The sequence below is a fragment of the Plectropomus leopardus genome, chromosome 1 (genome assembly GCF_008729295.1).
Source record: "Plectropomus leopardus isolate mb chromosome 1, YSFRI_Pleo_2.0, whole genome shotgun sequence".
In the NCBI taxonomy this organism is placed as follows: Eukaryota; Metazoa; Chordata; class Actinopteri; order Perciformes; family Serranidae; genus Plectropomus; species Plectropomus leopardus.
Genome location: NC_056463.1, coordinates 26,773,789 through 26,801,298, shown reverse-complemented (window position 1 = coordinate 26,801,298; position 27,510 = coordinate 26,773,789). Strand labels below are relative to the sequence as shown.

Sequence of the window (27,510 nt, the reverse complement as noted above, 5' to 3'; positions counted from 1 at the left end):
TCTATTACAAATGGGATAAATCTGATTTTGGAATTAGAAGATACTCAAAGTTTCAATTATCCATGGTGGCGTCGCTGTTATGCTTGATAAAACAGGTAACATCTTTTTTTATTTTTCCCATTAGAAAAAGTCCTTATTCCTATTTGCACATCTGCGGTCTCTTGTAGTGAGGCACGATGTTATGATACACACACACACACACACACACACACACACACACACACACACACACACACACATAAACAATGAAATTTTATGAATGTGAAGAAAGTGCTAATTTGTGCACAGTGAAACCATTGTTATGCTTCATAAACCAAAAAGAGACGACAACAAATGTATCACTTTTTGAAAACGGCCATCTGGTCCCTGCTGGGGACAAAGAAAAGACACTGAATTCCCTGAGCAAAGAAAATTTAAAGGTCAAATAAAGCAACAAAGCTGCCCACAACAACTGGAGCTGAAGAGGCAACTCTCAACAATCATTTTCATACAAGATGTGTAAAACAAACCACTTCTTAAAACATTGTGCTTCTAAAATCTGTTTCTTTGCCAGCGACCAAAACATCAACAAGAGTCTGAACACGTCATCATCATTTTCACATGTGCAGAGGCAGCAAAGCAATCTGAATCTTATCTTCAAAGTTGAAGTCAGTAAGGGTCCATGCTCCATAGTCTCTTACCACATATAAAGTCAACCACAAAAATATCATACTGTGTTTCAAAAAAAAAAAAGCTATATGTTGAGCTGTCTGTCAGCCTGTCACTCCATCTGCTCATTGTTATGTAATTTCTGCGTCTCACTGCATGAAACAGAAAAATAAAATTGTGCTTCATGCATTGAAACTATAGCTAAAAGAAACAATGACAGTATTTTTAATAATGTATCAAATGACAATGTTAAAACAATGTGACAATGTAAAAGGGGTCACACGTAGTGATGAACCTACAGAGACTTATTACCCAAATGTGCACCAAATTAACTCACTAATAGGTGAACAGGCATGCATTTGTCAGCAAAAGAGCCAGAGTATATAGAGACCAAAAACAGAGCAGACAGAAACATGACTCTGAATGAGGCTTGGGTGCTATAATCTATTTTCTGTATGCATTCATACCAGACATTTTATCGGGATATACAGTATATGACACTACTTGTGTTAAAAAATGTAAAGGCTGAACTACTGGTGACAGAAGTTATTGTAGCATGTCATCTAGCCTACAATGCTGTGTTTCTAATATGCAGTTAACCTACTTAGACAAGTCTTGCTAGGTTTACGGCCCACAGAATAATGAACAGATGGGAAAAATGCACGCTTTTTTTCTGACCTTTATTGATAGGACAGCTGTAGACAGATAAGAAATGTAGGAGAGAGAGGGGGAATAACAGCAAGGGGGAACAGGTTGGTACCAAACCTGGGCCGCTGTAGAGGCCTCAGCCTATATGGGGCACACACTCTGCAAAGTGAGCTGGAGGTCGCCCCTGCTAAGTGCCCTTTTTGTTGGAGGCCTCTTCACACCTGCTGCCGCAGTGTTTATCGACACATCAGCAGACTAAATGACGATGATGTTTTTAAAAATAGAAAATGCAAAAAAAAATATATTTGATGATAAATTTATATGCCAATATTCCCAAACAAGGCCAGAGGCTTTTTTTTTTTTTTTACCCATCCTATAACATTATCCCCACCACTCACAGTCGTCATCTTTCTCAGCTAAGCTGCATGTTCCCAGAGGCTGACCTCTGGTGGTGTGTGCTGTGCACTTCAATACACAGCTTAGCATATTGTAATGCCATGATACCACCCAAGCCTACTCCAAATAAATTATATTGCTGTCCTGTAACAGCTGAATGTGTAGATAAGCAACTGTTAGCAAAGAAGTTCACCATATCAACTTAAAAATTATACTTCAATGCTGTGTTCACAACTTATGTCTGCTGATCTCAAGTGGCCAAAAATAAAAATATGAATAAAAATATGATTTGACACTGCTGTGGTTCACAGAGATAAAATGCAGGAAGAAGAAGAAGGAGAAAGCTGTGGCCCCACAAACAGAGCACCTCCTGTCTGGGATAAAAAGGAACAGAGGGCTTTTCTGTGCCAGGGGGTCAAGGGTGAGGGGTCAGTTGGGGCCATGGCTGAAGCACACAGACGGCCCCTCATCTGCTATGCAAGCTTCTGACCCTGACTCAGACGTTCAGAATCTGGTTCCTATGTGAGATATGTTCACATACAGGAGCAAAGGTGTTTGTCTGGGATAAAATGTTGACACTCCTCTGCAGTATCCTGAAGCTACTGTGGTAACAGGACAACTAGACATTACCTACGGTTATACAATAAGTTCATGCTGATTTAAATATATTATTAACAAACCAAACATTTTAGGCAGCCTTTCAAAGTGGCCTCTGAAGCAGTGTATTTTTTTTTCTATAGTAATAAAATATTGTTTTGAGCTCTGTAACTGCCTTCATTGGTGTACTTCAGTGCAGCCTGTTAATTTGTCTCAGTTATTGCTTTGGGCTCCATCTCAATCAGTCATGCACTTCCACAAACCTCCTGTTGATAGCAGTTGGACCAAAGCCAAATGCTTTCTTGCAAAACTCACACTGCTCTGGCCTGACTGAGCTTTAAGAACAAACACCTTCCTAAAAAAAGAAATGACTTGTTATTCTAGTGATCCCACGCTGTTAAACCTAACCTGTCACAATGACACGTTCTCACAAAGGAAGGATGATGACTGAAGAAAACTCTTAGTGATGCCCTCAAAAGACCAGCTCAAGAGCTATTTTAGTGAATGAAAGCAACAAGAGTGACTTTGCAGAAATGCGGATGAAGCTGGGGGTGATTTACAAGTATATAAACACATTTTATAAAAACAAAAAATCTTGTATCACCCTCTGAATCCATGAAGCATCACCACCTGGTTCACTCATTCCCTTTTTCTGTTTTGATTTGATAACAGACTGGAGCCTCAGTGGTCTGGCGCTTACCTTTGGGGTGGTGTTTGTTCGCCTCCACAAACAGACTGTTTAAAACCACAGCAATAATGTCATATTCCTCTTTTAGACTGTAATCGCTGCAGCAAACAGCCTCTACAAGTCTGAAGAATGAGCAGACAAGCAGAAGGAAGAAGTAAAGAGATAAGAAGAAGCAATGAGGAAAGAAGATGATAAACCAATAATATGATGAAATGGTTATCAGTGGAACCACCAGCAGACTCAGCAGGACTACAGAGTACAGAGAAAGCTTATTTATGGCAGTGTAACTACAAACACAGAAATCACTTTGGATTTCAACATTATGCCACATCATGGTTCAATATTTTTAACTCTGCTGCAATCCACTGCACCCTGAAGTGCCTTTCAATTTCACTGTAATTGTATTTTTGATGTGAAACCAGCAGGTCTACAGTGCTGAAGCTTAATGAATGTTCCCCCGCCCTGGTTCCATTGCAGTCACGTCACTACATCGCTGTTGCTTGAAGCACAAGTGGTTGCCAGTTTCCTGTCCACACGACCATGAAATATGCAGGTTGTGCAAACAGACTTAATCATGTCAAGTGATGAATCTTTTGTAGTAGAGTAATGAATTTATTATGCAACATGTACTATAAATCTGCCTTAGATATTGTGCAGTGGTGTTTCGAAATAACTGTAATGTAATTTTAGGATATAGCTAGCGTTAGGTGACTCCAGGTAACAACATGCCATGAAATAATGAAAATGTCTTATCATATTTAGAAGAAAGAAAGGCCACTGATTTATATTGCAGGCAAAGAAAGACAAAGCTGTTTTATTTTGAAAGGCTACACCCCTTCTTTGATTTCTGGTACCGGCCCATAGTAACACTATTCCCATGACTTTCCGTTCTCTCTGTTTCTCTGTCTCTCTCTCTCTCTCTCTCTCTCTATACCCCTGCAGTCCCTCAGTCTCCCATATTGGGGACTACTGCTGTGAGTGTGAGCTCCACACGCAGGACACAGTTGGTCAAAGTCTGCCTGCCTCACGCACACAATAACAAGGCTTTCTGCTAGCATCAGAAGGCTAGCATTACAGATACTGAAGGGTTTAACGACGTAGACAACTTTTTGGTGTTGGCGTGAGTTTTTTGGATCTTTAAGAGCTCAGTATTTGACGCTAGATGTTGCAAATACATTACATTTGCACATACATTTCATAAATGTCACATCAGCGTTTCTAAAGTGATGTAGTATATCAGCTGTTTTTGTCATTGGGAGCTAGAGGGGTGGATGGATGGCGTGTCACCTATAAGTGAGACGGATTACAAGCTGCTGACCACTGTTTATGACCAACTACAAACAAAACTAGTTGTGATTTATCAGGTCATTGCTGCGTTTCCAGCTGCTGATGGGCTCTAAACGTGGGTATTTTGTAGCAACCCGTCCCTGTTTTTCCAGCAGGGATAGTGCCACCAAAATCATGTATTTTATGCCAAAATCTTTTCCTAACCATAACTAAACATTTTCTTTTGTCTAAACGACATTCATCACCCACACTGTTGTTGAAATTTTAAGTTTCAGTGTGTCTGCTTCATTATAACATGCACCCATCATTTTTGGTTATGTCACACACTATGGTTTATTTATCCTTCCTTTAACCATGTTGTCCTGATGTGAATCATATTTTTTCTTTCACTGCACAGAAACAACACATTTACAATAAAGACTTATTTGTTTCCCAAACAAACACAGCTGAAAACTTGAATCTTTAACTTGTTTAACATCAAACTTTTAAATTTATTAAATACAATCACGCTTCACAAAACAAATTATGAGCATGATTGTGAGCGTGACACTCTAATAAAGCCAATTTAAAAAATGGAGGTAAATCTCTCCTTCATCCTCACAAAGCAGAGTCTCCGTCAAAGCTGGATTACCACAAAAGCATCCCATCATACATTTTCCCTTCACTGCGATGAGAAAGGATTTGCTGAGATCAAATGTGATTGTAAAGCCCCCAAAACACTTGAGCACAACCAACTCATTAGGCTGCTACCAAATCCAGCAGGGGAATATGGCTTCAGTGTGCATAAAGCAGCAGTAACAAACTCACCTTCATAAATATCATGGATAGACCTAATGCAATTTAACAGACAGCTCTCTCCATTTAAAAGTTAAATGTTTTTGTTAAAAAAAAACAGTGCAGATGGTGATCACAATTATGCGTGCATATGTGTATATATAAACCAACTTTATAGACAGTGACTTTTTACCAAACAGTGTCTCTTAGGATCATGTTAACAGAGAAGAACAATCTTCACTATCAGGCACAATCAGGGCTCAACTATGAGGATTGCCTGACTTGTCCAGGGCAAGTAAAATGCAACGTTGTATTAGTAAATCCAGCATACAGACAAGTAAAAATTGTCTTTGGGTAAGTAGATTACTGTTTTTTTCTTTACGTTGAACCCTGACAACATGATCCATCAAAAATGTCTGTGTAGGATTTTTATGAAGAAAACAATGAATGTCTGAACCAAACTTTATGGCACACCAACCACTAGTTGTTGAAACATATCAGTCAGAACCACTGTGTCACTAGCATGGCTACTAATACATTTAAAGGGAATATTGTTAGTGATACTCAAATTTTAAATCATATCCAAACCAGTAATCCAATCCCGGATTTGGCATTGTATGTGCTATAACAGCCTATTCAGGCCAATTAAGGCTAATGACTTGATAAGATTACAGATGCAAATCCAGAAGCACAATGTTTTAGCATTTAACTTTACAATTGTGCACAGCAAGGAACAGATAAAACAGGCAGAAATACTAGATGAGAGGTGTAAAAAAAAAAAAAAAAAAAAAAGCTGCATTTTCAGAGATGACTACAGCAGTGCAGTATCACCTACAGCAACCTACTCCATCACTCTTGTCTCTATCTCTCTCTCCATGCTGGTAAATCCATCTGGATGCAGGCCCATCTGTTTGCCTTCATGCTTTATTTACCTGTCTGTCGTATCTGACTGCAAGACCCCATCCACCTGCTGCACCAGGTTGCTGTCAGTCTGCAGCTTTCAATGTCTCCTTTACTCCTCTACCTCTCAGCTTTTTTCCTGACTATCAATGCCAAATAAGAGAGGAGCAGAGATACTCTTCACAACATCAAGAACCTTTGGCTGTCATCAGTTTTAAGAAATCAATGCCATTTTATTCACAAATTAAACAAAGACAAAGCCTTCAATAAGAGAAAAAAGGATCAACTGGCCACGCACACTGGACCTACTCGACCACCAATGCATGTAAAAATAACACACAGACAGAGGACACGCAAATCCATAATCATTAATACGCTGTGCACTCCCACACTGTAATACATAAGCACAAAGCATCTCTCCCCCTCCTGACTTTAAACCCAGCTGCACCAGTTACACCTACACGCCTTTGATCTACTGCAGGGCTCACATAACAAAGAATATTCAACAGTACCACTCTGCTGTAAGCAACATTTTTCATGTGGTTTACACCACTGGCTGCAGAAGCCCATTCAGGGCCAATTATATCATAGTGGACTGGACTTTTGTTAATTAAATAGGGATTTTCAGGAAATATGTGTGCATGTGAAAGCTTGAGATAAACCAAGGGGGCTTGAGCTAATCATTTTTAGCTGTGTTAGCAGCATGGCTCTATGGACAGCAACATTCGTCTGTCTGTCAGTCCAGCATTTTGGCCCAGACTGAAATATTTCAACGACTATTGAATGGATTGAAAGTCTTTGTGCAGACATTGATCAGTCTGACACCATCTGATTAAATAGCAAGTCTGAGTTTGTCTGGAACCTCATTTTCAATTTCCAAGGGGCGTTACTGACAGCTATAGATGAAAATGCCTCTGAATGCAATTGGATAGACCTTCAACCAGTCATAGTAATGGAACAGGTGACGAAGCACTGAGCAACAGACACATGTAAACATACACAGCATGTAGAGATGAGCTGTGATGGTGTCACATCTTTATGTCTGTAAATGAGTGTTGCTATTTCTGCCATCAGAATTTGATAATTAGTACTTCAACAGGAAGTTCCAAGTCAGCTGCTTACATCTTGGTTGTTTTTGAAAATGGCTCATTGTTTCTTTACAAAGCTAGGTTTATCCTCACCGTAATGTCCTCAGCATAAGGATGCGTGAGCCTTCACAAATTTCTCGCAAAATGCAAAGGCCTGGCAAGTTGTCAGTCGTCATCTGAAACATGCCCCATAGTAGATAAACACTTGTGACTGGTCTGACCCAGGACAGGTAGGGTGGAAATCTGCCAGAATGGGACAGGTGGGAACAGTTGATTAGCCAGAGCAAATAAAAAAAGATGTTCCCTTTAGCATTGCCATGAAGTAGATGTTATTATTTTATAAAAAACAAAAACTGGCACATGCTTGTACCATTAGCATAATTAGCACATTTGTGGTCACCCAGGCCCCCAAGAAAGCTGCTCAGCCTTGCTGTCAGGCCATACGATATTACAGTGGAGAAATCCCCTGAAGCACAAAAAGCATTTCCTCCATAGAGACCCCCAGTAATGAGTCCTAAAACCCAGAAATAAATTAGCATCAAATTGAGGCGTGCCGAACACAGTTTCACAGCCTCGTAGCAGTGGCGATGCAACCATAGTGTAGTTCCTTTAAGCTTCACAATAGCTTTTTACTTCAGGCGACTGCATTTAGACTTAAAAAAAATCCTGAAAGCGGTGTTCATTTGTGAAGATTATCCTGCTGAACAAAATGAGCAGGTATCATAAATGTTTGTTTACCAGATGGGATTCATTTTTGCAATGATCCAAAATCCAACGCAAAAATCCCACAGGCTTTTTGATGAAGGAACCAGCATAGCGTTAGCTCCTTGGTTGGCCTACAGAAAAAGATCATCCCTGAGGCACTCTATAGACCACCACCTAAAAAGACACGTCTGCCAGTTAGCACGCCAACTTGCTAAACTTCCTCAGTGAAAATGATTAACAATATACATAAATATGGTAGCATTGTCACTGTGAGCATGGTTACATGGTGACATTAGTATTTAGCTCAAAGCACGACTGTGCCTTAGAGCAGCCTCACAGAGCCACCAGCATGGATGCAGACTCTTAGTCATATTTTGTCAAACTATCATTTTCATGTCACAGTTAACTTTCACATGTTTCTGAAAAGGAAAAAAAACTTGATGCAAAGCCCCAAATCACAGTTCAGCTGGAATCTAGCACATGTAAAGATGGCACCAAGTTCGCCTACAATAAACAGAAAGCATAGCCAGTGATTATGAGAAGCATTGCATACAAGCCACCGAGCCCTGAAGGTGCTTTTAGCCGTGTATCATATTGATCCCACAACAAAAGAACACGCTGAAGATGTACATCTACCTGCTGCCAAGGACATTGTGGAGGTGAGGCCACTAGGGAAGCTGATACTGTAACTACTACTCAACAACAGAGTGGCCTGGAGCAGATGTAAAGGTAATCTGGATGTGTCATTTTCAAAGTTTCAACCATTTTACATGATTGTGTGACTGAGCAGGTTACCTGTGTGGTAAAAAGTCCTTACAAACCTATTCCCTTGTTTCAGGATGAGGCTGTAGCCCCACACTGAAGCTGGAAAATAGACATCCAAGAGGGCGAGTGTTGACAGATGTCAACGGTATCATTTATGTTCAGCATTGTAGCGTTTGGGTCAGTGACTACGAGAAATGAGCTTTAACACAGATGCAGTAAATTCAGACATCACACCAGAGGAAGACAGTGGCAGCACATGGCAAACACAAAAGATTCAGGAGAAAGCAGGATATGTTTTGCGCACAAAATCTGATTTCTTTTGGCGAAAAAAGGCCATCCAAAGAGTCGGAAAAAGGCTCATAAGATAAAAGGAAAATGAGACTGAGCACTGGAACATGTAGCTATTGTTCAATAGATCGATGAGGCAGAGCAGTGCCTGCTGGGAATGCCCAGGCCCTGTTACAGTAACACGGCCTCTAATCCAATAATAGAACAGCCCACAAGTGAATCAGGCCAATCCTAGAGGAGCTCTGGACCAGGGAACATATTAAATATTTGGCCAGAGTATGTTGGTAGCCTCGTTTAGACGCTGGGGCCAAACTGGGCTAACACAGGTGTGGTAATTAGTTCATCTGCTTTCTTTGGTTCACCCTGGATTAGCATTTCTGTTTAAAGTATAACAGAAAATGCCTTTTATAAAAAGGTACAACTAAATGTGATTGAAGTTGGACTTAAATTTAGACACTTGTAGCCTTCAGAGATTTTTTTTTTCATTTGTGCTTAAAAGCACATAGTTCCTGACCCAAAGCAATGCCCTTTGGCCTTGCAATGGAAAACAGCACAGCGCAGCACAATACAACCTTATCATATGACAGTGGCTTTCACTCTGACACCACACACAGCCTCAGGAGAGGCAGTGAGGCTGAGAGCTGCTGGAAAGTCAATGGAGTTGCTGTCAATAAAAAAAAAAATGACTGTAGAGAAACCCCACTTCAAAAGAGAAGATACATGATTAAGGAGAACCTTGATGGAAAGTTTCAATGAGATTATTAGATATCTGCTCGTGTATTACACAGGTAAAATTCTTCCTGGTTACGTTGAGCTCACTTCAGGACTTAAATTACTGCTTTGCACCACTACAAACCTTTTTGTACAATTTTGACCCAAAAACCAACGTTGCATATATAAATTGTGTATTTGTTTGGATTAATATTTAGATTTGCAACTTCAACAAAAACACAGTTCAATCCATTCCTTAAACATTTGTTGTGTTGATGTTTATGTCAAAGCTCTTGAAAAAAAGACACCACACTCCAAACTACAGAATATCACTGTTTTTCAGAGACCTGTGCACAGCTGACGGCTTGCTGACCTGTTCTATTGTTACTGATCTCTTTTGACCTTTCAATGGTTTAAATACATTTAATCAGAGTCTTCTCCGCTGCAAAGGACCCCCCTCCCACATACATACACGGTTGGAAGGCTTGACTATTAGTCCATGATGAATCAGTTTAAAACAGTTTTCCCGGAGCAAGTCAGCCTTTTCTCTGAAATAACCTCAGCTGCCAGTATTTAGCACCACTGCAATCATTTCTGTGCAAACACAGCCTAAACAACACATTAGTGACTCTCTCTCTCTATGACTAGTCATCGGGCAGAAATGGATCTGATCTAAAGCATACACGTGAGCCGACGCAGTTCAGAATGAGGTCATCACCATCCAGCCGGCTGAATGGGGAGGCAGTGGCCAAGAGGTTAAAAGAGTACACTGGGTAAATATTGCTCTGCCGGATATTTAGGCTGATTGAATGCTGCAAGTCTTTCAGATCTGTCAAAGAGTGTAGTACAAAGAGAGTCTACAGCAATGAATTTGGATGCGCATGCATTCATCAGGATTTAAGATAAACTTGCCAATGAATACTTATGATTGGTTACTATCAGAGTAAAACATGCTGATCATTAGAGTTCCAGTGTTTTGCAGCCTACAAGGTTTCAATAATGCTTGTGTGTGAGCAAGGGAGGGGCTGGGTGGCACAAATGTGTCCGCAAATCACATTTTTATCCGCCTCTCAAAATGGCATGAGGCCAGACTGAGCTGATAAAATAAAACGTCTACAAACTACATTCTTTTACAATTTGTTTCTGCAGAAATGTAAAGACAAATTTAATTAATAGGAGGTGCAGGAGGTAAGTGAAATACTTACAGATAAAAACTCCACTCCAATTGCGCTTCAGTGTGGCACAAGACACATCTGACACACATGTACACAAATGCAAGGGGATACACACACCTCTTCACACCACTCTAGTTGAAAAGGAAGCTACTTGTGAGGAAAAATAAAGCCTGTTAGCATAATTATCCACCTGGTTGGTGGTGGAGTCTGGTGACAGACTGCATACCCCCCGAGTGACAGAAACTACATATCTGCCTGTGTTTTTGCACGTGCACATTTGCATGTGTGTGTACAAGTGAGAAAGAGACTGCTGCAGCCAGGTGATGCCTCTCTGTCTGCAGTAGCACCACCGCAGGTGTCAAATTTCGACCAGAGAAGGAGAGGCAAACAGTCAGCTAGCACTCCCCCAAATCCAACAGAGAGCCTGTCGTTAATGCCTCATTCAACATAATACAGTATAGAGGCGCATAAAACGTGGTGATTTATTTTTATAACCTTGTTGTTGTTTTTATGAGGCCATTAAAAGCAAAGAGGAGTTGCTAGAAAAGGGCTTTTTTTGTATTCTCCTTCTTGTCTATTTTTTTAAGTGTCTCCAAGCTGAAAGGAAACCATGAGAGGGTTGGACCAGGGATCAATTCAACCTCTTCACCAGAGGAGGGAATCAATTTGAAATCTGAAGCCAAACCAGTCACCCTCATCTTTTGGCACATATCAACTTCGATGGGTACTTGAAAACACAGGGGGGCTGTGTGGGCATTTTATGAGCCACCACTCAGATTTAATCTTGTATTACAACCCTCACTCACACCCTGGACATAGCTTTTGTTTTCCATTTCAAGTATAGATCCAGCCTTTAACATTACTCCGACTTTTCTATTGCCACTTGAAGATGTGTTCAAATACCGGTTGCCATGGTTACAAAGGCTGGTTGTGGCCTGACTAATATCTGATCCATTGTATAAGGCACTGAAATGAAGAAAAAAAAACACAAGAGTTCAACTGATATTTGTTGCTTGATATATTTATGGAGTCTCTTAGCTGGTATGTTGTGCTTGTAATAATGTTTTTTTCTCTCAAGATAAAGCACCACATTGTTGCGTGGCCTTTCTTGTCACCATCCCAAGGCACAACTTTGTAGTGATGATGCTGTTTTATCAACACCTTGATATGCCACACCTGTAAGGTGGATGGATTTTCTTGGCAAAGGTGCTCACTTAAACAGATTTTAAAGAATTTGAAAAGTAAGCCTTTTGTGTGCATTCAAAAACATTTAGGATCTTTTATTTCATATTGTGGATAATGGTAGCAAAAACAAGTGTTGCAGTTGTATTTTTTTGTTCAGCGTATATGCAGCACCTAAAAACCAAACCACATTTATGGCGAAAACAAAAATGTCCAATTATTTAATGTTTACTGGAGAACTTTGCTGTTGTAAGAAGAGGCTGAGGCTGTGTTCTGACCGGAACGGGGCACTAAATGTTCCACTACATCATAGACAAATAAAAATTTTTGTTTGGATTTGTAGCTCCTAGAAATCAGAGTGAATCAGCTTTCATTGCACTTTTAACAGACTGACTGAAGTTACTATTTTCTGCAACTAACAACATTGTCTTAAATCCCTTCCCAGTTGTTGCCTCAACCCAAGATTAAGTATGAAAACATCACGTCCCCACTATGCAAAGACACTATCGCTTCACATAAGGAGCACTGCATGAAATGACAAAAATATACACATGAATCTACTGAGTGACACATCCTTTCTAAGTGCAAACCTGCAATCACTTTCAAGAGGTTAATCATCCACTCACGTAACAGCATGACTAGATCAAACATATGACCAGCAAGCATAAAGACCACCATGACTAAATGACTGGTTAGGGGTCAAGTTTGGCCAACTTTCATAAAACTCTTGACACAAACTACTTTCACTTCTTAATACATAAAATGTATAAAGATACAGTCACACATGAGCAAAATTAATAATTTTGAGTATTAACCTCATATTCACTTCCATTCAATGTGAGTGAAGTGGTATATAAAAAATATTGCCCTCTTAGTAGCGAAGCAAATTCACATCTTCGCATTGCATGTTTAAATTTGGTGACCGATGAAGTCGCAGCCTTAACCAATAGAAAATAAGTATGTGTTGAGGAGACTGTGATTGTTGCTGTGTCTAACCAGCTGATATTGGATAATATTGGCCATGAAAAATACATATTGCCTACTTAGGCAAAATTATGAGTGGATAATAGTTTTAAATGTAATACAGTGTGTTAGTTATTTAAAAGGTATGTCTTCCTTTCTGTTCTCTCCCCTTTGTTAATGTGCTAATCAAAGATCCTACAGTCCTCCAGTATGACAAGCGTATATTTCAGTGTTTTTGTGTCTTATATAGTGGATCACTAAGGGCTGAGTCAGAGATGTTTGTTGGGTTATCCCCGGTCAGGACTTTTTGGTCATCTGTGCCCATGTCACATAAACGCCTTCCAATCCCAAAGTTGCATGGGCAAATCATAAAGAGATGGGGAATCAATAAAACCTGCCATGTACTAAAGGTCCACATAATCTCCGTGCTTTGGTGTGCATTTAACAGTTATTGAGGGGATTGTCTTTCTTGTGGTCTTTTCTGATGTAGTTAAAGGCCAGGGATTATTCTGGCTGTCAGACAAAGATTTAGTCTGAGCTGTTTCCTCAATAATAATTCCACTGCCTTCTGCTGCATGAAGACAGATTTGAATACTTTATGGATGAATCAAATTTGTTTTAAAAATCTATTATGATCAGAGGTGAGAATCAGATGGTGAGAACAGCACCTGACGCTGGTCTTTAATTGCTGCCACATTACAGTATTGACATTGTTGCAGGTGTAATGAATATAGTCTGGTCTCACTCTCAGGTCATCAGATACTGACACTTTGTCAGGAGTTCCAATGCAAACCCATATGCAGCACTTTTAGACGCTTAGAGCAAAAGCTATAAAGACTAACAAAAGCCTGGAGGTCAGAGTGGCTGGATGGGTCAAACAAACACAGGACTTTCACCCCAGAGACCACTATTCATGTCCTGTTAGACCAAAAATTAAATTGTTTTCACATCATGTTACGTAAGTTATGCAAGTAAATCACATTAATGCGTCATATAGTTATGACACACTACGTCTGACCATAACCACAAGCAAACTTGGGCCTACCTCTTCTGAGCCGGGCCATTATCTTCTTTCTAAACCCAACCTAGTAGTCTTTATGCCCAAACCTAAATGCAGCAGTTTCATTTTAGTCACATTACAACGTAACAGCTGTGAATCTCATACAGAATCTAAACGGTACCATGTGCGTTACCATCAGACGATGAGGGGTGTGACAAAGAGTCAGTATTTGACCTTGGCATAAGAACGGGTTCATGACAATGAAACGTGATAGTATGACTGCATGTTGAAAAGAAAAAGGAAATGACTGGGGTTCAATCAATAGTCCGTGAACAGCATTTGAGGGTCAACAGCAAATAAGTACATGCAACCTTTTTGATTTCGCTGGGGTGAAAGTGGTTACATTTACTGAACAACATTAAAAACATGCCAGGGCCAGCCTGTTTAAATCAATAAACACATAAACACAGACATCATTTGAGGGGAGACCCATGGTTGCTGCCTAGATTTGAATGCCAGGGAGGGCAAAGGGTTTCTGGACACTACATCCCATTCTATTTGGCAGTGATGCAACTGGAGTTACACAACCCTCTGGATGGGACAGCCACCCTGCTTGTAATAAACAGGTGATTCACCACGGCGGTGCCAGCCAGCTGCTGTGGCAATGGCCTCAGTCTATGGCCTTGGTCACCCCCCCCACCAGGAGGTATGATCACTGCTTGCCAGTAAAATGTCTGTTGGTGGAAGGAATGCAGCAATAGCATGGAAGAGTCAGAGTGTAAGATGTGGTCAAGAGCTAGTCATGTTCCAGGCTTAGTAAGAGGCAATGTTCTCATAAAATGAATGAAGTTTACAAACTAAAATCATTAGTCACATCACAGCACTGAGGGCTCGCTTCTCTTGCCATGACTGATACCTCTAATCCAACTATGATCTGCACCGAATAATTGGTTTGCCATTTTTTTCTCATGATTAATTGGCATAGCCCTGCATACTTGAACTGATATATGTAAAATAGTCAAGAATCCAGAATCTTAAAAGGAAAAGCATAACAGTCTCTAGCAAAAAGGTTTTTCTAGGTTTTGTTCAACTGAGTGTGACATCATCTCCTTGTTTACCAAGTGCAGAGCAGCAGAGCTTGTTTAGAGAACACTTGACAGACTAACCACATCCTCTAAGTCCATACACAGTCAGCACAGAGAGCTGAGTAACAGACCCGGTTGTCATCACTTCTGATAAATTGACCTTTTTTTAATAGCAGGTAACAATGCTGCTACATGATGCTGATGTTCTGACTCAATAATTCCACAACAGATGTGACCACTGCCTTTACACTCATCTTAGTAAACAAAGCTTGGGTCGACCAGGACCTCTTGTGAATAGGAGGGTTCAAGCAATAGTTCAGCACACTGCAGCTAACGATTTTTAGGGACCAGTTTTATGTATGATCTTAAATGTCCACACTGGCAACAGTTGAGACTACCCAGTACAAAATATTCATAATGAAAATGTGCAATGATCTGTTAACCAGATCGTTATCCTCTTGCAGCCCCTCTGAGTTTGAAGCTGGGTGCAGTCGCAGTCTATGAAGAATAACTGCAGAGTCGATCCTGGCTGGGGCCCACTGGCCCAGGTCCAGAGGAATACACTCTGTGAAGAACGTCTAAACATGAGATCCGTCAGGCTGGGAAAGGACCTCTTTAGCCATCTTCGGCACAGAAATCTCTCTCTTTATAGAAAACGAACATGGCAGAGCTGTTTCACTTAAAAGTCTGTGATCAAGCTAGCAACAAAGTGGCACCCAGGAAAAAATACCCAATTAGAACAACCATTCAAGGCTACGGCATGAGGAAAAGTTGGGATGTTTAAAATGTAATAAACCTACTTACATAGTAACTATACTCGCTACAATAAGAGATACAAACGTGCCAGTTCCAATTAAATGTTTTATTCTTCTTGGTCAAGTAAATAAGCTTAAAATTATGCCTGCAATGGCAAAAAAAGAAGAAAAAAAAGATTAGTTTTATTAAATATCCAAATTAGGCTTGTAGCTGCCAAATCAATAGCAGATCTCTTAGTCACTTTTTTTAAATGTCAAAAACGAGGCGCCACAGCATGTGTGACTGTAATTTAATTTCTTCCAAAATGGGTAAATTATAGAAAGCTGATTTGCGACCAGGTCAGACTGCTTTCTCTTCTACTGAAGCAAATGTCCTCAATAAAAAGTTAAGTAGGCAGTGCTTCCAAAGCATAATATGGATTATTCATTGATGGACAAAGGCAATGGGAAAGGTGGCAGATGTCTTGAGCTAGAGTTATCCAGGGTAGTCCAAGTACAAAGTATGGAAAAAGAGTACTGGACAGCTATTGTAAATTATGCATTTCAACAAAAATAGTTTATGCCTCTTAATAGCTTTAAATAGAATGACTGTTCTATAGCATATTTAGATAAAAGAAACTATAATGTAAATATTGTATCCAGAACAACAACTGGTGTTTTGTCTCACCATGGTTCTATAAACTTAGGCACTGCTTGACAAATCAGCTGTGAGAAAACAGACTGGACAAATGACACTAGTTGAGTAGAGCCACAACAGAAAGAGGGGTAAAGCTAAATATGTACAAGACGGACTTCCACTTTTATGGAAAAATTAAGATACGTTTATTAAAGCAGCTGTATGCAATATTCAGAGCATATCTGTGATTTAAAGTCTGAGCCAAGATTGCCTCCATAAGGCTCTCAACATGAAGATTGCTAAGCCAGTCAGCAGTGCTAACAGCGCTAACAACAGCAACAGCTCTGACAGAGCTAACAGCGTTAACATGTGGGGACATCGTTCTGCGGCTGGCAGGGCATGATCAGCGGTAACCGCCATAAAAGTGCAATGCAGTGTGGCGGTGACTGGCTCACCAGTAGGATACACACACAAACACTATCATGCACACACAGCTAGACCATCTACCACAACAAAAAACAGAGAAGCTCAGAGCACACATAAAGATACTGCAACTTTTCGTTACTGAGCGAATAATTGCTTGCTGCTATATTAATGCCCCAAATGTAATGACAGCACTTTTAAACTGAGAGCACAGCAACCTTTTAAAATGCACTGTGAAATGTTTAAATACACAGGTATAATGGGGGAAGCTTAACACAAGTGCTATCAGAATTACAGTCGTTGTGGGAATTTTTTTGTTTGTTTTTTTACAAAAAACACAGTGTGTTTGGTTTTGATCACTGATTTGTTTTCTGCCCTGCACTTTCCACACCACCTGCAGTGGTGCTGAACGCTGTCAAAGCCAAAGGGAAAAGGAGCTCTTTTGAGCAGATGGACAAACCAGAGGATCGCTTACATTTTCCAAAAACCAAAATTTAACCTGACATCTCATTGTATTTCAGCTTTGGACTCAACACACATCTAATTAAGTTGGGAGCTGGCTGTTTATCGAAGCATGGAATGAGACAAATCAACATTAGAGGTCATTATTCATTGGGAAACTAAAATTTATAGCAACTGTGAACCTCATTTGTGGAGCAGATCATGGTTACAGTGAGAGGCTGGGCACCAGATGCTGCCAGTTACTGTAATTGCCCTCTAAAAGAAGCTCATTGAGTCAGCTTAAAAATGTCCATTATTGTATAGTGCCATGGAGAGATGCAGATGTTCAGGCACAAACACCTAACAAATTCAAGTGACTTCCGTTAATTATCTAAAAGTAATTAGCAACTCCTTTTGTGTCCACAGAAGAAATCTCATGGTAATCAATACAGTGCACCTGACAAGCAGCTATAGACCAGGTCTGTCTGGCTAACATACACTCAGCCTTGCTGGGTAAACACAAATGCACAGGAAGTAGACAGTTTAGTCTAAACAGCTCCTCGGGCCAATAGGATGTATCATACTTCAGAATGAGTTGTAGAGGTGAGGTACATCCTGTGTGACACAGGTTCAGTGCCCTGCTTTCACTGCATTTTGTGTGATTGTGTAAGCAAAGAGAGTGAATCATAAAGACAGAAAAAAGGGAAACGGACAAAACATCAGACTATAAGTGTGAGAAAACACAGAGAAACTGTAGCTGCTGCTGCAATTATGAGCAGCAGATGAAAAGCAAAGAGCCTGCAGGACAAAAACTATCATGAAGAAAGATTCCCAGCTTTAACGCCTTCACAGCATGAGTCCATATGGTGCCCTGGCAGCTAGAAACTACTCCTTATCCCAATGAGTCTTGCCAAGATAAATATGCAGAGGATGAAAGAGCAGTCACATGGATGGAATCGCACACCAACACAGACCAACTGTTTTATTCTGTGTTTTTACCTGTTTAAATCATGAGGTTGGTTTGTTTTCAAGAGGAAGAGACTTCTAGATAATTCAGCTCCTGGTGGAAACGCCCTGAACGTCTGAAGTCATCAAACAGGTGCTGGGCTAGTGGCCTGTCTGCGTCGTGCCAAACAGCACAGGAGAAACACTGATTTATAATGTGAAACTGCGTTATTTACTGTTTTTCCCAATTTGAATCCCCAGGTCCATTTGTTTTGGAATCAACGAGATCTCTGAGGATAAATCAGCTCCCAGTAAAAACCTCCTGAATAATGAACACTGACAGAAATATAACCAGGAGAAGTTTTAGCTGGTTTTAATCTGTAATCCTAGATGCCACTAAATCCCTCTAAATCTTACACAATGGGCCTTTAATGTAACCTAACTATCAAAATGTGCATATACAGTGTATGCAAAACAATATGATTTTCTATGAGCCACAAAATAGTAAAATAGCGTCATAGCATCAACAAGTGCTGGAAAATGGGAAGATTGAACAGGCTCAGAGTCTGTGTCAACACGAGGTGCATCATAACATTTATAGTGCAATGTTTCCATTACATTTGTTAAAATGTGTGATTTCACAGTTTAATTCAGTTTAATAAAAATCCAACTCCAATATTTCCTGCTCCCTCTCTTTCATACATAAGTGTTGCTGCACACCATCTGTTGTGCTGAGATCACACAGATACATGTATGTTGTAGTGTCCACCATTATCAGCTTCTTACCTTATTGCTGAGGAAATTGCAGCCTTGGATGTCTGCTGATCTTCACAGCTGAAAAGACAAATGGTGGACATGTGTGAGACAAATGTATATGTATATACCAGTTGACATACAAAGATAATTACAATATTTCCTCTAAATAGGAATTTAACGAATGGATCCCCTATAGGAGTGTAGAGATCTCCAGGCACAAAATGCTCAGCATTATATTTTAAGATATTCGTAATAGGCTATGCCATATGTGGCAGCACATGAGGATACCTCGAGGCAAAACAAAATGAAGATATGCAAATTCATTAGAATCTTCCTGTCAAGAATAAGGAGACAATTACAGCTGGTTAAGTGCATGACTGCAAATTCAAAATGGCATGTTGCTTATGTTCATTAAACACAGAAAACACATCTAAGTTCAGCTGCTTTCCAAATGCACCAATGCAAATAATGTTTCTCTGAGCACACTGAAACATGCAGTATAAGGTGAATACAAGTTATTAAATAGTAAAATAGCATAATAGGATTACATTGTTAGATAAGGAATTACACACAAATGACACTGAACATTTCTACCTTGCTATTGGTGGTTGAACTTCGGAGTTCCTACTCAGTGGAGGCCAAGTCAAATATTTACACAAAGATTTTCTACAGCAATTATACAGGCCGCTCAGAGCATTTTGTGGTAGATCATGTCGGCTACATTTAGCTCGATCAACCCCAAATCTTGTACTTGTTGTGACCCATTGCGCTCCAGGTGTGGCAGCACCCCCCACTGTGCTCTAAAACACTCTAAACCTGCCTTAGGCATGCAGTGTTTTAACAACCACATAGTGGCAGAAACAAATAAACAGCCGTCAGCACTTTTATCAAAAGATATCCAGCTGAAAGCATTCACTGAGAAGTGACCAGAGCAGATCCTTTTGGAGTTTAAGATTTAGTCACTTTATGCCAACGCTGGATATTTCGCACCGCACACTGAAAGTGTTACTGCTTGTTGATTTATATCAAAACAGCTGCTGTTATACAGGTTCCTTGGTATTATCAGCCACTGCCTGACCACAACATTCAGGACAATGGACTTGCAAACCTGAAGAAGGAAACTAGGCTGCATAAAAACTGTTGCAGCAAAGTCCGTGCTCTCCATATATGATGTCCCTCTTTGGACCTTACATCTGAGTCAGTTCTGCTTTATGGGGCATGTGCCTTAGAAATGTAAATATCTCAGGGGATGTTTTGGAAACTGCCGATGTCAAGAAGAAATACATAGCACTAACAGCAACAAATCATTGCTATGGAGAACAGTAAAATAGTTAAAAATGTTAAAAATCTAAGCGCTTTATGTAAATAATTAGAAACAGCAACCCAGTTTTTGAACTGTGAGATTCTGACTCCACAAACCAGCAGCTGTGGCCCCTTTAACTAACGAGCTGCGAGCTACATGTCAGTAATCAGCTTGTTTATGAAGAGAAAGATCCATCACACTGTTGGTTTTAGAAAACCATAAAAAATAACACTCCACCGTCTTGTCTTTTTTAACATGACAATAATAGAGTGGCGTTTCTTTCCTGTTTTGGTCATTTTCCAGCAAAAATTTCAAACATTTGCTGGTTCCAGCCTCTTGAGTGCAATAATTTTCTGCTTTTCTTCATTATTTATGAAAGTAAACAGTGTCGTACCTAGGTGACTCAGTGCTCCAAACAAGCGTACCTTGAGATTTTAACTGTTTAACAGTTTTGGACAAAAGAAGCAATCAGAGGATATCACTTTGGGCCTTTTGACATTTTATAGACTCAATGATTAATCAATTCAGTCAGTGTTTCCCACAGAAAGAGAGTGTATGTGTGGTGATAGCTGAAGATGAAATAATTGGCAGATTAATCAACTGATTGATTTAAATAATCATTAGCTGCAGCCCTCGTATACTTTTAGTTCCAAAAATGCATAATACATTGTGTAGTCACAACTTTACCAACACAACACAAAACAAAACCAAAAAACACCATTAGGCTGACATAATTACAATCAAATCACTAGGATATGTGGGATCAATTTCAGTGTTATTAATTAGGTATACGGAAGTTGAGTTCAAGACTGACTGCCATATGTTAAGAAATAAGAAATTTTCAGAGGAGGTTTTTGTTAAGACCTCCTTATACCGATGGTCTGCTGCAGGGATGTCCTTACAGTTGAGAGATTCTTGATGTCCATTATAGCTTCTCAAAACTGCCGCTCTTGCACTCTTTCAGTTACCATCCTAACTTCTACAAGCCAGTAAAAAGCCAAAGTCTGCTCTATCTAGTGTGCAGTGAACATCTGCAAGTTTATAGCAAACCAGTGACAAAAGTAGTTGAGTAAAGCACGTTGTGCAGTCGGTTTGGTATAAATGTGGTATTTTTCTGCAGTTTAAGTTCCTCAAAGTTTTGGACTGGAATAATCCACAGCAGGACAACTATAATATTTCACAATATGCAGTGTTGATTATTACGCCTGTCCAGGCTGAACAGTATCATGCCCACAGCCAGAGTTAATGACACGGGCTGCAGGCACTGACAGGCTGGAGACTGATGGGGGACAAGTGAGATACACTCTGAAGGTGGATCACTAGAGGGAAAAGCTGCAGGCTCTCACTGTCCTGCAGGTCCTCACTCCCTCGGGAGGTTTTGCACACACTGCAGATACATCAACGCTCACAGACACATTCAACAAGACTGTGCTGAAAGCAATGAAGTGTCAGCCATGCAAACATACACACAGGTAGCGTGATGTGTTTCACACACAGCACAGGTGTGATAAGATTAAGTATTTCTCACAGGAAAACGAAACAGCGGCATCTTAATTCCACAATGAATCATCCAGGAGAAAAGCATTACAAACAACATGGGTCAAATCCAAACAGCCATACTGTGATGAAAGCAAACACTGGACGGAGCCACTAACAATCTCTATCCGGCTTCAGATAACCTGCTTACTCATTAGACTCCAGCTAAGTGTTAGCTCAGGCAGCTAGCAGCACCGACCTGTCCCTTGAGTGTCATTGACTCACTGACATTGGCAGGGAGCAGGGAAAGGTTTTGGGTTTCTTGCTGGGAGATGACTGATTCAACAAAGTGACTCACTTTCAAATTCCACCGCAAAGGTCAAAAAACAGTTAGTTCCAGTGGTGTATATCCACTAAGAACAACAATTAAAAGGAAAGGGTTAATGATGTGTCCTGTAACATTGTCAGTTTTTAAAAAAAAAAGGCTAAAAACTGGTGATTACCTACACTGCAACTTGACCGCCGACACTTCAGACAGAGATTCAGGTGCACTATGCTAGTATGCTAGCCTCAGGCAAAAATGTGGAGCGGGCTAATGAAACCTGGTAGTCTCATTCCTTTTAAACTCCACAACATGGATGTATAACGAGAACTGAAAAGAGCGCAAGTTGCTCAGTGGCACATGAAGCCAAAAAGAGTTGAATTTCCTGGGTATAAAATTACCCAGATCTTTTGCATTGTTGGGCCTATAGAGAAGGCACATTAGAGACTTCTGCCGGCCAGGCAGCTAATTTCCCGGTTGGCCCTCCTCTAACTTGAACAGGGATGAAATGATTTAATCGTGTGGCTGCTCCAGACTTTTGAAATGTTTTTGGACTGAATGGCTCAAATTTCGATACTGAAACAAGTCATTTTGCGAGGTTGTGAGGCTAAAAAGATGTGTCCACAAATTTACAGATAGCTCTTTCACAATGTAAGTCTATGATGAATAGTCTTTTTGGGCCCAATGGCATCACATGATGGACCTGGAAGTTGTAATTCCACTGTTTGTTTGCACACGTCACATTGGCTGCCTGGGAAACAGCTTCACTTTTTTTGGTAGTCTTCAGCTCCAACTGATGTTGCCTCAAATTACATCACTTTAGGCAGAACATTTTTTTTTTTTTTACACATGAGGTTTTACTCTACAGGACTTGTTAATAGATTTTTCTATGTGTTGTAATGTCATGGTGGAGTTCTCCTTTAATTTGAAGACAAAAGGAACTGACATTTCATGAAATCAGTTTGCTTAAACTGTCAGAGTAATACGACATTTGATCCAGTGTAACATTTAAATGATATTGTTATACGTCAAATGTCACTTCAACTGTATTCTACAATGTTTACACTCCATAATAATAAGTGGGTATTAGGAGAGTCAAGTTGCAGGAACACATATTATATTAAACCCACAACATAATATTAGAGGGAAACTTTCCTCATAGATCAAACAACATAATAGAGAAGGAGACTCTGCAAAGAAAATACTGTAACAAAGGAAAAATGCTAAGCATTTTGCCTCCAGGAAAATAAACTTGAGCACCCAATTTAAACAAAAAAGGCTGAAGGAGAGAGAAACCTTATCTCACACATCTTAGGAGACATTTGCATTTCTGTAATAGTCTTCTCAGAGCCTAAGGGAGATTGCTTTGAGCAAAATTCAACATGCTTAGTTTAGGAAACACCACCTAGGGCTGTGAGATATCTCAGAAACCATAGTAACTTTGTGCTTAAAGATCCAAATGAATTCTCAGTATTTTGCTAGATTAACTCTTGTCAAATCTGTCAAGACCAAAAAAAATTACAGGAAATAGGCCTGGTGAAACACTGAATGAGAAAGGAAACTCCTCTGGCCCCCTGGGGCTTCCAGAGGTGGAGCGCAGGGGCACATCACAACTGGCAATCTTAAAAGCACAATATGCCACTGGAGAGTTTATTGTTCCGTCCGTCCTGCAGTTTCATTAATCACACACTGCAGAGGAGGACAGAGTGGGGACAGGTCAGACAATGTGGTGCCTGCCTGAAAAACACCTCACTTCAGCCCCCCCAAAAATGAGGCTTTAATAAAGCAGCCCACTATGACTTCTGAACATCTCACACCATCAACGCAGCTGGATTACACACAGGTCACAGTGGCAAATGGTGTTATTTACCAAGGTTGTGTGTGTGTGTGTGTGTGTGTGTGTGTGTGTGTGTGTGTGTGTGTGTGAGGGAGAGAAAATCACAGCATAGCCAGCAAGCAAAGACATGAACATGAATTCACCATATTAACCTGATTTATTGCACTCACAGTTGGTGGCACTGAGCAGCTCTGATTGAACTAATGGGGGCTGGGTGCTAACTTCCTTGCTGTAGGCCACCTCAAAAACACCAGCAGCTGCTCACTGAGGGGAAAGCATTACTCATTCACAACCATAGTTGTCCTTAAACTCTTCAAAGATTTGCACAAACAACCTTTAGTAAACTTGCCTCTCTGAAAGGAATAGTTTGACATTTAGGAAAGCATAATTATTCTCTTTCTTGCTGAAAATCAGATGAGAGGATTGATAGCAGTCTCCTGTTTTTCCACTACAGGGTCTGTGTGTGACACAACAGTAACAGACCACTATTTGCTCTGTAAAGGTAAAGTGGAGTAATGGCGTCCTGAGCAGAAAATGAAGTCACGCTACCTCTGTGTGTGTTGTAATCCAAGCTTCTCTGTGGGTCCAGCCACAAGTATAAGTAAGTGCACATGTGTATCTCACTGGCTAGCTCATCGTCGCCACTTTGCACTGCGCACATACAGCGGTTACTGCTGATTTTTGCATTTTGTCATTGCTGAAATGTAGCGCCCAACCACCAGTTCCCCTATGCTTGCAGCTCAGTCACCATAAGAAAATCTGGAATACGTCATATTTGCATGTTTAATATGTAATAAATCAACATTTCTGAAGAGACATAGTGTATGAGCTGACTTTGTCATCGGGAAGTGAAGAGCACTGTAGATGGTGTGTCATCTAGGCAGTGTTGTAATGTAACACTTGTAACACTTTGTTACCAAGTGATTTTTGTGCCTAAATCTAACCACCTTAACCGCAGTGTTGTTGAAGAGTGAAGTTTCAATGTATGTGCAAAATATCATAAATGATATAAATGTATTTGTCATTGGCAAAAACGTACACATTTTTTTCTGGCCATTGGGTTGCTGTTAACATGGTTAACATCGTCAGCACTGTTGCCATTGTTTAGCAATGTTTATGGAGGTAGCACCATTGGCTGCTAGCCACTAGCCACCAGCTTAGCCACCTCCATGTTAAGAGCCATATCCAGACAACTGTAATGCTCTGGATATGGCATAGAGCCCCTTTAAATAAGAAGCTATAGCCAGGATAAACTTAGCGTTGCTTAGCATGGAGACTGGTAACATGGGGAAATAGCCAGCCTGGTTCAGTCCAAAGATACGGAGAGAAATAAATTTAAAACCGTACTGTGTTGTTTTAACAGGTCGGGGGTTTTTTCTAAAAAAGATACAAGTTATTCAGTGAAATTTAGAGGTGTTGGTGGGTGGATTATTGTTGTTTTTCTTCGGGCAGAGTCCAAACTTTTGTTGTCAATTTGTTGTCAAATGTCAATCTATTCCTTTTACTTTTTTAATCCACTGACCCCTAATTATAACATCAAAGCCAGTTTAAATTTCAAAATGATGCATTACATCAGGGGAAAATCCTGTATCACATACCTGAAGGCTGAATAAGAACTAACAGATATAATACCTTCTCAAACACATTCAAGCTTATAATCATCTACAATCCATCCAAAATGTGAATTTGGTAGAACATTTCTTAATTTAATACACTTTAGGATGACAACTGGCTCAGCGCAGCCATTTTGCTGGAACATAACCGTTTCCGTGACCATGTCCTTGGGCATTAAACATTAGTATCAAGGGCAGTACAATCATTTCACTCCTCCCCAACATCCGCACATCTCTCCCCCTTCAGCTTTACCACACGGCATCATAGAAATACAGAAGCTTGAAATTTGAGGAAGAGAAAAACAAACCGAGGAATATGCTTCTGCTTCCCAATTGTCTCTTTAGCAAGGGATTAAAAGTCCTAAATCATGGCAAACATCACAGCTCAGCCTTGCAGCCGGACTGACCAAAGCCCACTGACTAATTCTCTGGTGTGTTCCGCTGATCTCATGGATAAGTAGCAGACCCAGATATGCAATTAGCTAAATGGGTCCATGGGATCTGGGCTTAATAAATGTAGGTGGGGGGGTTCCTTGTGTGGAAGGGGACTCATTACCCACCGCCCTCTCACTGGGAGCCACCTGTCTTGAGCTGCAATCATCATATAGTGCTTATTACCTGCTAGAAAAATGACACTCACAGAAAAGGCACCGCACCATAACTAATTAATGTGCATAATACCTGGGGAAAAAAAATGCAAAATATAAATAGTTGTATTATAAGTAAGCAAACATTCATATTTCCTACCACCTGTGTGAAGCAGATAACCTTTCAGTGTAAAAATCAGCTAGAATTTCACTAATGTAACAGAGAGAGAGAGAGAGTTAATGACACCAGTTTTCAGCAGCATCCAGCAGTGCACTGCTTCCAATAACAGTAATATAAACACAAACCATCTGCCTTTGCTGTGTTTGTGTGCGTTTGAGTGAGCAATATATTTTCAACAGCAATGCAGACTGTGGGGAACTTAGTCCTGCAGCAATGATCCCATCCGACAAGAACGAGGGGGTTCAGCCCGAAAGAAAATCAAAGAGAAGTCATTCACTGACCTGGAAAACAAAAAATTGATGTTGTTTTCCAATTCAAAAAAGAAATATCATTTGATCAATACCTAATGGCTGCTGTGGAAAAAATAATCGGAACATCTTTGTAGGCATCAACCCATGCAGTTAGTTTTGTTTTTATCATCATTTATTCATTATAGTTTTTAAATATATTCCTCGCATATATGCTGCTCATATGAGGTTTTGTTTAAGGTGTTCAGAGCATTAACAATTTGCAAAGCTTGCACTGAACACTGATCATTTCACTTGATCTCTATAAACATATACCTGCATATAAATACAGATACATTTTAATTTTAAAATTCAATTTAATTAATTTTTAATTAATTTAACCACACCCTCAAATGTAATTTGTAAACACTGCTCAGACTGCACGTGAACTACAAGAGCAAAATGATCCCAACCCCAATATCTTGCTTACAGATTCTGCATACATTGCAGATATCTGTTTGGATTGTTTCCCCATGAACACCTTCAAGTGGTACACATTTCTATAGAAAAAAATGTTTCTATGTAAACTTTATGTAACTGTCCTGACACTAAATGGACACTTTATGTGTCCCCCAATTAAATATTCCAAATACATAATGCTGTGGTAAATGTTATCAAAAAGCTTATTTTGTCTATCCAAAACACAAAGATATTTAGATTATTAACACATAGACAATTAAATTAGTCATTCACCTCTAGGTTTAATAAAGTAGTAATATTATGTATATATTCTAAAAACGCTGCACACTCAAAATATTAATATCCCTATACACCAACAGCAAACAGCACATCACACTTGTTAACACCCACACACAGTGTAACAAACAGCGCATGAGTCCTGTATGAATTAACCTCATGCACTCACAAATAAATGAATAACTATCGTAAATATTCCCTGAGCCTCATTTATACCTTGGTAGGGTTTGGTTTCTCTTTCCTTACTTCTTTTTTCCCCTTTTTTGTGGGGGGTTATTGAAGACATCTGGAGAACAGCTGCTGCTTTGCATCACATGCGAACACACACACATAGACATACACACATGCAGTTGTTACATAGCCTCCCCATCA

The 27,510-nt window shown here is 40.0% G+C and overlaps 1 protein-coding gene across 2 annotated transcripts in view; it reads right to left on the bottom strand.

Annotated features, from left to right (window-relative positions):
• Positions 1-27,510, bottom strand: part of tln2a (talin 2a) — a 108,493-nt gene that overhangs the window by 60,727 nt on the left and 20,256 nt on the right. For both annotated transcript variants that reach the window (XM_042510228.1, XM_042510314.1), the window contains exon 2: positions 18,867-18,914. The gene's annotated coding sequence lies outside the window, so the exon portion shown is untranslated. The remainder of the gene's footprint in view (positions 1-18,866; positions 18,915-27,510) is intronic.